At 53.0% G+C, this 12,453-nt stretch overlaps 1 protein-coding gene across 4 annotated transcripts in view; it reads left to right on the top strand.

Annotated features, from left to right (window-relative positions):
* Positions 1–12,453, top strand: part of LOC116950827 (transcription factor 12-like) — an 83,149-nt gene that overhangs the window by 33,315 nt on the left and 37,381 nt on the right. The gene's annotated exons all lie outside the window — the stretch shown is intronic.

Below are 12,453 nucleotides of genomic sequence, written 5' to 3'. Positions count from 1 at the left end.
AGGGTGGGTTATCGTTATAGCCGAGTCATGGTTCGGTTTGAGTTTTGCTTTGTGTTGAAATGAGTTGGGGTTATGGTTGTAGCTGGGTTGTTGCTTAGTTTGGTTGGGGGTGGATTGTATTGGGATTGAGTTGGGTTAGGGTCACAGTGGGTTTCACTTGTGGTCTAATGAGCTCGTTCATTTTATGAAAGCTCTCCTCCTCTGAGTGGAGCTTGGTGCGTGAAGCAGCGCCACCTCCTGCCCGCCGCTCATCATCACTGCCTTTGGCACCCCCCGCCCTCCACCAACCCCCTTAATAGAAATAGGTCACAAACGTATCAGCAGCACACCACACATCATCATGCACCATCACATCACGCACCACACCACACACCGATAGATGGAACTGCGGAGAGCCCCTTCAGAGGGTAGTTTGACTTACTCCTCCACGCAGATTTCTTAGAAGCGGTGGAGGTACCTACAATTTACCCTGCCGCACGCAACCTGCTGATCGACTAACTGTAGTTTACCCGTTCATGCTACTCCGTGGCTAGGGGCTAGGGGATTTGATGAACTTGCATATAGTTTCAACTGTCGTGCTGGGAGATCGAATCAAACTGGCGACCTGGATTACAGGCCCCGCGTACGAGCCATTGCTCCATGGCAGCATTCCCCTGGGTAAGAGGCTCAAGCGATAATCACGGGCAAAGCCAAGCTCCCGTTTCTCGTTCCCACCTCGCTCGCTGGCAGCGCCAGTCGCGTTGAGCCTGGTAATGCGGCGGTTGCGTGTGCACTGTCTCCCAAGCCACAGGCACAAGGTGTGACCCTTTGACTGATGCGGGCTGTCATCGTAGGCTGCCGCAACCCGTGAGCTGCACAGATGGCCGAGTCATTAACCAGATAATTGGTCACATAATTTAATCCCTGGCCGCCATCACAATCAATCAGTTGACGGCGGGAGCCGCTTCTTGAGAAGATGATGATGATGTGGTTGTGCGTGGGCGGCATCCACCTTCGTGTTTCCGAGCACCAGAATTGAAATACAAATACAAAAAGGAAAATATTGTGGTCTGGAGAAGCACAGGAGGTAGAGTTAGGGGGTAGGGTCAGTGAGATGGCTAGTGAGCTGGTGAGTTCGTTAGGGTTAGGGGTAGGACTAGCACAGGTTTCTCTCCCTCTGTGCCATAGTCGTAGATGAATTACAAAAATATGGCACACAAAGCAAAACTGCACGAAGAGACAGTTGCCTGCCGAGCAGCACACACAGTACACACACAGTGTTGTCCCACGTCCGACTGCATAGCCGCATGTAGAGTGAATTCAAACCGCATACCGCATCTACGCGAAATCGCACAAACCGAACTCGCATAAAGCGAGGGAACCCTGTACCGGTGGCTAATTGCTAAGAGTTAAGGTCCGTGGGTAGAGCTAGTAATTGTGACCATTTGATCTGACTTAAGATCATTGAGAGGGCTGGAAACCCATGGTTATTTGGCGAGTGCGTTCGGGCTACTATTCATAGTTGGGTGGACATTTGGTCAGGGACAATGGGATGGCCGGTTACGAGTGTGCTGGTGACCTTGTTGGTTAGTGTTAGGGGATTGATCTGGCATTGCCCCCAAATTATTTGCCACTGAATTACAACCCACGGGCTTTTTTGCATTTGGCCACTCTGCCCCGCCCCCAACTCCCCCCCAAAAAAGTCAGGGGATTAGGACCCCCGAATCGAATTGTCCGTGAATGCCGGTGGGGATTCACGTGCCTCGCCGCACGTCTGCGAGGAACTTGCTCCATCTCACGTACCTGGTACCTGTTTCCGATTAAAACTCTGCACAGTGCTCCTCAAGAGTACCGCTGCGTATGCACAAGGGCCCTTTTGTGTTTTTAATTAACTCGTGTTTACGCACCAAGGTCCCGTTGTGTTTTGAATTAACTCTTTGTGTTTGTTAATGTTTTGTGGGCGTGCGGCGATGTGTCCGTTTGTCGATTAAAAGCGATTCTGAAGGCTCACGATGCATGAATCGGATGGTGCACGTGAGAATGTAATATTTCTGAATAATGACAATTTATTCCACATGTTAGCGGAAATGTGAAATTTCGGCGAGTGGTGTAGATGGACTGGTGTATCAAACACGTATATCGGCACTTTTCCAAACGGTTTTATTCCTATACCATACTACGGTGTTTCCACAGGGCTGCAGGACGAATAGGTTTAATACCCTGGACTTGTACATTTACGTTTTTGCCCTACTGATTTAGGCTATTGAAGCAAGCACAGCTGCACAGATGAGATTTAAATGGGGCGAGCTAAAAAGCACAGAGCACACGTACGTTTTATTCTTTAATTGAATTGCGACACTTAATCATGAAAAAATAATTTTGGACACCCCGTTTGGTAGTATTGCAACAACAACAAAAGGCACTATCGGCTTTTTACCATTTGACAAAGTGTCTAATCAGAACTCTCGCAATGCAAATGACACTGTAAAAAAATACACAAAAACTAATCAAATCGCAAACCTGAAACATGACGATTCATCACATTACAGAGGAGAGTGAATCATCGCTTGCCTTTGTGATTTGAGCATGGGATTGTTTTCATTTCATCCCTTTATATTCTTTGAGACAAGGAATTGTTTTTGGGCACAGGCAATAGCTCCACAGAGATCAGTGCTCCCCTTGCCATCCTCCGTTCCTCTCAAACAGAGAGTGTTCCACCTCTTTGTCGAATTCGATCATTCATCATCATCATCATCACCCTTACTCAATAAACTGCTTAACAAAAGGCATCATCAAGCCTTTGCCATCAATCACGATCCTACGATGTAAGAGATCGTGGATCGCTTCGTAAGAATCTTGTTTATCTGCCCATCAATTTTCGTAACATTTGCTACGCCTCTTCATCTCATCCACAGCTAAGTGGGGGGCATGGCCACCTCGCCGGCTCCCTTGAGCACAACCCGGCTCTGACATTCTGACGATCACCGTCTCTCGTATTTCTCTCTCGTCTGATGCTGTGGCGGCGCCCGCGTGTAATTCAGCGCTCTGTGAAGCAAGGGTGTTGGTGCATCACGCAGGTCAGCGAAGCTTGCAAACCCTGTTGGGCTAAAATGAGTTTCCCAGGACATGGCAGGACTGCAAGTGGGTCTAGTGTATCCATCTGTGCGGACTTTTGAGTCATGTATCGCCGTGTGTACGTGGTGAGATTTCCACGTTTATACCGCTTTCCTCACACACACACACACACCAGCCATTAATGGAATTGGCGAAAAAAATAGATTTTTGCGTTTCGTTTGTTGTCTTTCCCCCGCACCTAGCACGGTTGGCTATGTATGGTGCGAAAGAAGTTCAACATGCATACACGCATACATCCAGATGCAGGACCCTCTACAAAAATGTATTTGCACTCAGTGAGGCTTCTCTGGATACACCGCATGGCATCATTATGACTATTACAAATAAAGGTCCCCCTAAAAGCATACATAGACTGTCGGGGCAGGTTCATAGGGGTTATTGACCAAACTTCACTACGCTGGCTGGCGCCTGGTGGTCAAGGTCGGAGGAGAGCTCATAACCAGGTCAGATTCCACTTTCCTTTAAGATGTTAGCCTTGGCCAGGATTCAAACTCAGGCTTGCTGGGTTCACAGCAGAGTACGCTAAACAATTGTGCCAGCGCGACAAACATTGCGCCACCGCTTCCCAAATGATTACACAAAGACAAAGATCTTCCGTACAGCCCTAATAAACTGTTGGGGTAAGTACTGTTAGCGAGCACCTATGAAGACCGATATGGTAAATCATGGGGTGGGTGGCCAACACCACGCCCGGCCGCCTTTGTCTCCCCAGTGGCGATGTTTACACACTGCACCAGGTGCTCATTTCGAGGCTGAGTCGACCTGGGGCAAGGCCCAGGACCGGTTCAGAAAATCGTCACTGGGTGTTGGCCGTGAGCGGGAATCGAACTCGGGTCGTCGGGTTCGTAGCGCAGGCGTAGCGCTAACCGTGGCACTACCGCCCCCCCCCACCACATTGTTACACAGACACGCACACGGGCACACGGCAAACATTCCCAGCGGAACGCATGGTTGGTGTGCCGTGTGTTTATTTCTGCCGACGTTTCTGACAAACACAGGCGTGAGACTCCTCACGTCCCCACCTGCCACCTCTATGCCTGCTGCTCCCCCATCCCACCTCGATTGGTACCAAATAAGTAATTAAGCCGCCTTCCCATATCTATCCTGCCACATGAACGATTGAAGCATTTTTGTACACATCCCGTCAGCTGCACAAACATTCAGGGAGTGCGTAATTTCACCAGCATTTGGTTCATCCTACACACGCACACTCTGGACTGCTTGCAAAATCCAGCGTCGCATCAGCAGAGTCAGGCTTGCCTGGACCAATGTTCGTGAACCGCCGGACGCTTATAGGCAGGGAACCTCAATGTTGGGTATGGGTCCGAGTTCCACCCCGAGTGCTGATCTTCAATCAACGCTGTCACCCTAAATCTTGGTAACTGCACCACCGCTCTGGCCTCGGTGGAAGAGGGGGGGGGCAGTCAGTGTGAGGTCCGTGGTTTCCCAGCTACTATGCGTGCCTGGTTTCTAAACCCCCCCCCCCGCCCTATTTTTATTCGCGGCTCTGGAGCGGAGGTTAAAAACTGCCGGGCAGATGGAGGCCAGGACCTGTTCCCTCGCTCGCTCCCCCACCAGCGCAAAGCGAAGGGGGCACTCTATGGGACAGCGCAAAGTGAGCCTGACGTGGTGGTGGTGGGGGGGGGGGTGTAGTAGGGAAGGGAGTTAGGGAAGAGGGAGGCGCTCTCCAAAGCTCCCCGCACAGCTTCCTCCCCGCCACGCAGTGGTACATTCCGTGCCCGACGAGGTTCCTACAAATGCAGAGCGCGCACTCCGCTGTACGAGCAGCAGCAGCAGCGGCGGCGGCGGCGGCGTCTGCGGTGGTACCGACAGCTTCAGCGGGACTGGGAGCTGGGGGGCGAGCAGTTGCTGCCCGGGCTGGCGGCGCTGGCGCTGTTGGGCGATGTACTGCGCGTACCCCATGCCGGGGATAGGGAACAGCTCGCTCATGTACTACTATAACGGCAAGACGGTGAGCGCTAAACCCGCGATCCGAGCCGCTGGGAAACTGCAAGAGTTCGCGTTCGACGTCCGCGGGAAGTTGTGTTCGTGCTGTGGATTTCCTCGGAAAGTGATACAGTATTGTTCGTGCCCTGGGGATGTCTACGCACGCGCGCGCGCGCGTGTGTGTGTGTGCTTGCCTCTACATGTGTGTCTTGGCGTGTGTCTGCCTGTGTGTCTTTGTGTTTAAGTGTTGGGGAGCGGTAGTGTAGCGGTTAGCCCGCTGCGCGACGAACCTGGCGACGCGAGTTCAATTCCGATGCCAGTGACGATTATCTGAACTGGTCATCGGCATCCCCTGTGTCGAATCAGCCTCCAATGGGTACCTGATGCGGTGTGTAAACATCGCCACTCGGGAGACAAAGGCGGCCGGGCGTGCTGTTGACCACCCACCCCCTCGTGTGCCATGCCGGCCTTCAAGGTGCTCACAAACAGCACTTGCCCCAACAGTTTGTTAATGCTATGGGTGGGGGGGGGGGGGTGGTGGATGATCTTTGTTTTAAGTGTGTATCGATGTACTGCATGTGTGTTGCAGTGGTGGGTTAGTGGTGATCAGTTGTCGGGTGCACTGCACCACGAACCTGGCGACCTGGGTTAAATTCCCAGCCACGGCTTTTTATCAGTGGCCAGCAGTGGTATCAGAACTTGTCCTGTGATTCTCATCCTCCTATGTCGAGTACTTGTGGCTATGTGCAGACTTCAGCACCAGGGAGATAAAAGTGGCTTAAGTGTGGTGCTGACCACAACACCCCCTACGCCCTTGTTTGCTGCGTCTGCCTTAATAGGTGCTCGCTAACAGCACCTGCCCCCGTCTGTATGGCTGTATATCGTATAAGGTATTTATTTAAAGTTTGTGTGTGTATGTGGGGGTGTGCGTCTCTGTGGGGGAGCGGTAGTGTCATGATTAGCGCACAACGCTACAAAACCGATGAGACGAGTTCAATTCTCGGTCACGGCCAACATCGCTGCCAAACATCTGAACCGGTTCTGTGCTTTCCCCACGTCGACTTAGCCTTAAATATGTACTGGGTGTGGTTTGTAATTCTCAACACTGGGGGAGACAAAGGCGGGCAGGCGTGGTGTTAGCCACGCACCACCGTCCGTGCGTCGTGGCGAACTTAATAAGCGCTCGCTAAAAGCACAGTCCTCACTAGTCTGTTAAGGCTGCATGGGTATAATCTTTGTATTTGTGTCTATTTTTGGTTGACCTGCCCCTCCTGGACATCTGTGAAAACAAGCTTTATAGCTAATCGGATTCTTCCAGTATAAATAATGATTCTCATTCTGTTTGTCGACGTACGGTAGATAACATATGCAATTTACAGACGGCATATTGAATGTTAAGAAAAGTGAATGTGCTCGGGCAGGTCACGTGTCGCTATAGGGAATGACGCAGGCAGCGGTCGAGACTGACAGAGTGGCAGCCGAAGGGAAGGGACATGCACAAGAGCACGCCCACCTCGGAGATGGAGCGGTGAAATCGGCTCGTGTGCATTGGCTACAAGGATTGTCGCATTGCGATTTTGTAAGAAAAGACAACGGTTTGGGGAAGCCTGTTTATCCAGCTGATGGTGATAGCGATGATAATGAAATTTCTGTCTGTGTGTGCCTGTACATCTGCCACCCCCTCATGTCCTGTGCCGGCCTTCGTAGGTGCTCGCTAACAGCACTTGCCCCAACTGTCTTTTAAGGCTATACGGAGGATCTTTGTATTTATGTATGTATGTGTGTGTGTGGAGCAGTGGTGCAGCGGTTAGCGCACTGCGCTACGAAGTCGGTGATCCTGAAAACACCCGACACCACTCACGATTATCTGAACCGGTGCTGGGCCTCCCCTAGGTCGGCTCAGCCTGAAATGTGTACCTGGTGTGGTGTGTGAACATCGCCACTGTGGAGACAAAGGCGGAAGGACGTGATGTTGGCCACCCACCCCATCGTGTACCGTTCTGGCCTTCATAGGTGCTCGCTGACAGCACTTGCCCCAACAGCCTCTTAAAGGTCTATACGGGGGATCTTTGTCTTGTGTGGGTGTGTGTGTGTCTGCAAATTATTTACTCTCTCGAAAGTAACGTCTGCCACTTCTGCCTAGCGGCGTTGACGTATATATGTACTTTAATTTTGAACTTCTTTCACACCGTACGTAGCCCAACCAATGCTAATCGGAGGTGCGGGGGAAGGACAACAAACTAAACACTGAAAAGCAGTTTTAAAGAAATGCGCGAATGCAGCATGTGGCTTGGAGGCTGCGTTCACGCACTGACCCCCACGATCTCTCTCTCTCCCCGCTTGCGTTTCGCGGGAGAGACATCGTGGGAGTGGCGAGGAGGGAGGGGGTCCTGTTACCCGCGGTGGCCGAGGGGGGCGCTGGCTATTGCCAGTAAGGTGGCGCTCCGAGACGAGCGCAGTAAGACCCTGCCGTGAGCTTGGGGTGTGTGCGTGCGTGCGGGGCGCGCTGTGAAAGGGCCGTCTGTTTGCCATTGCAGCGCAGACTTGGAAATAACCAAAACACATGGCTCACACCGCCGCCTCCCCTCCCCCGCTCTCCTTCCTCGCTCCCTTCTCTTTTCCTTTCCCTCCCTCCCTACCCCCCCCAGCACCCCAGCCGCTCCCTCTCTCTACCCCTTTCCTGCCCCGTTCCTCTCTCCCCCTTTCCTCATCCCTCTTCCTCTCTCCATCTCTGCCGCCCCCCTCCCCAACTCTGCCTCCCCATCTTTCCCGCATACCCCCCCCCCCACCACCACCACAAGCACTGCCTCCCCTTCCTCTCCCTCTGCATGTACCCCCCCCCCCCTGCTCGTGTGTTTCTCTTGGCGTGAGTCCGCGTGGAAAAAAAAGATGAAAGCGTTTTCAATCAGAGCGGGGAAAGAGGAATGTCACAAACGGCGAGGCTTGGAAGTGATTGCGGAATGCGGCGCGTGCGAGTGGCTTGGGGAGAGCGAGCGGTCGGTGCGCTCGCCCCGCTCGCCCCGCTCTTGTTTGGTTGTTCAGCGAGAAGCCACGTGCGTTGGTTGACCCTGCGGTGAACGCCCCTGGACCCTCTGAGCGCAGCCTTTAAACCCCGCCGGCGGTGGTTTCATCACCGCCGCTCACATAGAGCGCGCGCGTGATCGTGCACCCGTTCGTAGTGGGCCCGGGGTTCGCTACACCTCCGATCCGTTCCACGTCCAGAGTCCTGCTCTGCGCCTTCTTCCGCTCAGTCGTCGTGTGTGGGTGCGGCCGTGCGTGTTTGGGTTCTGAGTTGTCATTAGCACGGTTGGGCTATGCACGGTGCGAAAAAAGTTCAACATCCACACATTTATCCAGGAGAGCCTCACCGAAGTTACGAGTCTTATCCTTATGGGAGGATCTTACATTGTATGTACTGTATGTTGAACTTCCTTCGCACCGTATGTAGCCAACCGTGCTAATCGGAGGCGCATTGGGATGGATTGGCCAGTTGCTTTGTAAGGACTATTATGTAATTTCTTTATTCATAAAAGCCTTGCTAAACCGTCACCTCACAGCTGCAGCAGGTTCGGGAGTTCCACAAATCTCTGTGTGATCCACCAACCCGAACATTTTTTTGTGATCCACTAAATTTCATTATTGATTGTTTTGCTTGTGAAAGTTAAACCAGAGTACCTGGAGATATCCACCATTCACAACACTCGAGCGCCACACAGACTGTTTCGCGAACCCACTCGCTGCGCTTACGTCAGCAACAAACAATAACCAAAGTTACGTTAGACTTTTTCTCGATAAAATTCTGGCAAACGACAACGTAACCACCCCCACCCCAGGCCGTGATTGTGAAATAATCACTTTGCTGGCAGGGTTTTTAATAAATACAAAAAATGTAATATCCCTTTTCAGAAGATCCTTGTATATTGGGATGTTTGACCAATTGTTGTTTTTAAAGGCAGTGTTTTTTCTGCTTGTGGGGATAGACCCTGGAGGAAACTCACCGAGCATTCGAGGGGACAACGCTCACGCAGCCCTTTCGTATTTGGGAGCTTCTAAATTTTGCACGACACGCCACAACCCCCTTCCCCTCCTCTAAAACCACGCCACCAGCTCAACCATCACGTGCACACCGGCTTAGTTTTGCATACGAATAGGAAAATATCGGCAATCAATAAAAGGCTGGGACAGCGGGACAGCAGGGGGGGGGGGGGGGGGTTGTGTCACGAAGGGCTGGAATCGAGAAATACTTCATCTCGATCGCAGCCATGTGCCACCACACCTGCTTGTGGTTGCCCCCTAGCTTGACGGCTGCGAGCGAGTGTTGTGGCGAGGTTGCGTAGCGCCCCCCCCCTCCCCCCCTCACCACCACCACCCCACCCTCGCCCTCTCACTGATTTGCCATGGAGGTTGTCCGGTGAGTCGTGGCTTGGCGTGCGAAAGTAAATCAGAGGCTAGTGCAGGGGTCGGCAACCTGCGGCTCGGAATCTGCGTGCGGCTCTGCAAGGGACCGCTTCGTGACCGTTATTGATTAGGGTTTCGCCTTTCTCGTATATTCACGTGCATTGTGCAGCTCTTGAAATATTTAGGTTTTTACCGAATTCGAGAAAAATGGCCCTTCTTGTTCTTTTGGTTGCCGACCCCTGGGCTAGCGGCACCGTCGCCGTGGCCGTTACTCATGACCCCTACGGTTTGACTCCGCGAACCTAGGGCTCACCACCACCTCAGCTGGCAGGTCCTCCTCTGAACAAGCAAGGTAGGCATGTAATGAGTCACCCCACCTCCTCTGCCTCCCCAGTGGGGTTGTTTTATTTTTCCCCCCAACTATATTCAAATTTGGTGGTGTAATGGTCAGCACGGTGGACTTGCAATCTAGAGGTTCACCGGTTCGATGCCGTCTTCCTGCACGCCAGTTGAAGCAGTTTTCTCAAATCCCGCCCGCCCCCTCTGCCTCTGTTCGTCCAGCAGTTAGAGATGGGCACACTGTGGTTGTTTGATAGATGGCGTGCGGCACGAGCCTTGCAATGAAACGTAATGGCTTTTAATCGATGCCCCGTTACACGCTTGTTGATTCCCAATCGCTGTTAACTCGAAGCAGCACGAGCAGGACAGAGTCGCGTTCTCGCCACGATCCATCTGGTTTCAATTTCCCAGGATTCCTGGTGCTGCTTTCCAGCGGCTGGGGCCATTCCGCCCATCTCGACGGCTCCTCGCGTGCTCCCTCATTCACGTGAGCTCGCTAGCGAGCGAGCGAGCGAGCTCACGAGAGCTCGCTCGTGTCTCGGAGCCCTACACTCGGAGCTGCGCGAAAATTGCCCGGACGAGATTACAGCGGTGGCGGCGGCGACGGCGATGTTCCCTCTGCTTGGCGTGCGAGGGCCACGGCCCTGCACCCTCGGTCGGTTTAATTTTCCGTCCAGAGTTCCAAGTAACAGGTGCGCAAGTCTCTCAGAAGCGGAGCGGCCCTTTATCGGGGGGGGGGGGGGGGGGGCGTCTCTCTTGGTGGCGCTCGTCGTCGTCGTAAGATCGGCTTTGCGAGCCCCGCCGACGCCGCAGCGCATCGTGGGACGGCGTGCGCCACCTCTGGCCCTGCCGCTCCGCGGCCGCGCGACAGCCGTGGAAAAGCTCGTTAATGACGGGCGGCGGATTTCGCCCCAAAATTAATTGCCGTCTTCGGGGAGCGGCGCTATTAGCATGTGCCGTGTCATCGGGAAGCGTGCGAGAGCACGATAATGTCTTCATGATGATGCGGCTTGATCCGGAGGGGGGAGGGGGAGTGGGTGGCCGTTTTAAATTTTAATTAAGACGTCGTGGCATATTGCGTGAATCACGCGGCGCGCGGTAATAACGTTCTCAAATGCCTGAGCATGTGGGGAAATGGCATAACCATCGTCCGTGGAGCTGCCAAAAGGAGACACCCATAGTGATGATTTCAAAACATGGAAACTTAACGTTTTTGTATTCCCATTAGAGGGGAGGGGCTGGTGGGATCGAGGGGAGGTGGCCAAAGGGAGATGGTGGGGTGGGGGGCGTTTCTCTGGGCACCAGCTGGCTTTCTGTGCTGGTCCCGTGCCCGTGTGTCCACTACAAGCCGGATGTTTCTGTTGGAGAGCAGTGCTGTCTGTGGTGAGAATGATGGTGGGGTTGTCAGGGGGTGAGGCGGGGGGGGGGGTTGGGGAGGGGGGCGAGTTAGGTGTCGGTTCCCCCCTCTCTAGCACCGCTCCTACTACCATCAACCCGCTCGCTGAACGGTACGAGACATTGACCTGAGCAGCACGCGGTCGCTCCGCGCGCTAGGCTAGGCATGCCGTACTCCTGTTGGGACCCAAGGAGTAACACGACGCACCATGAAGGGGGGGGGCGGGGGGAGGGGGGGAGTTAACGCAGATGGGTCAAGCGTGGGAGGAGGAGGGGGGGTCACGGACCGAGATCCCAGACGGAGGTCACGGAGGGGGTCGCGGCACGTGCTGGGTGGCTTGGCGCTCGTAAAGCCGGGGAGGTCACACCTGGGCGATCCGTAGCGCAAGCAAATCGCTCTCAAAACCACGGGACTTCATTGCCGACAACTGCTGTGTCTCACGTCTCACTCTCTTGGTGCTGTCGGTTATTTTAAGCGACGGTTTTCGCTCAATGACTCATGAAGATTTGGCCGTCACAGTTTGCTCACCTATGAATCTATTTTCTTGTGTTTTTTTACCGTTTTTCCAGAGACTTCCAAATATGAGCGATTTCCGTTGCGTGCAACCAAGACGTACAGGCGATTTGCTCAGGCGTGGACAAAGGATTAAGGAACGGGCAGCTCATAGTGACAGAAAAGTGACATTTGGACATCTGTGAAAAAGAGCTTTATAGCTCATCGGATTCCTCCAGTGTAAATAAATATTCTGATTCTGACGTTGAGACCCACGCAGAGATATGGGAGCCCAAATAGGCGCACGGGGATCCGTGAAGCCTTAATAGGATTCACTGACGAACGTATAGACCCAGTGAGTAACATGCTGGGGCAACAGAGTCAAACATGGAGGGATATGTCACCCGGCAGAGGTACATGGGGACTCGTGGAGGGATATAGGGGCCCGATAGAAGGGCATTGGAGCACAGGGAATGGCACGAGAAAGTAAAATGGTCCTGCCAAATGGTGGCGTTTAAATGTGTTGAGAAATGCCACGTCAATTACTGTGTAAGGGCTTTTATTTTGACAAGGTGGCCCCGGCGCATGTAGGGAGTTGGATCTTCATGGATCCCCTTCCCTCTTTTCACGACTTCCTTATTTTTGTTGTTGTTGAGCCTTCAACTCTGACCATTGGAAAATGCCAGACAATTATAGTAATCCGTCTGGAAAAAAATTGTCTCAAAATACGCAATTTTTTGTTATTTATTTTTACGCCTTGATGAAAC

Source organism: Petromyzon marinus, chromosome 40, assembly GCF_048934315.1.
Source record: "Petromyzon marinus isolate PM22_M1 ecotype Great Lakes invasive population chromosome 40, UKy_Petmar_22M1.pri1.0, whole genome shotgun sequence".
Lineage (NCBI taxonomy): Eukaryota > Metazoa > Chordata > Hyperoartia > Petromyzontiformes > Petromyzontidae > Petromyzon > Petromyzon marinus.
The sequence above is the reverse complement of the archived record's forward strand: the minus strand, read 5'-3'. Positions and strand labels throughout refer to the sequence as shown.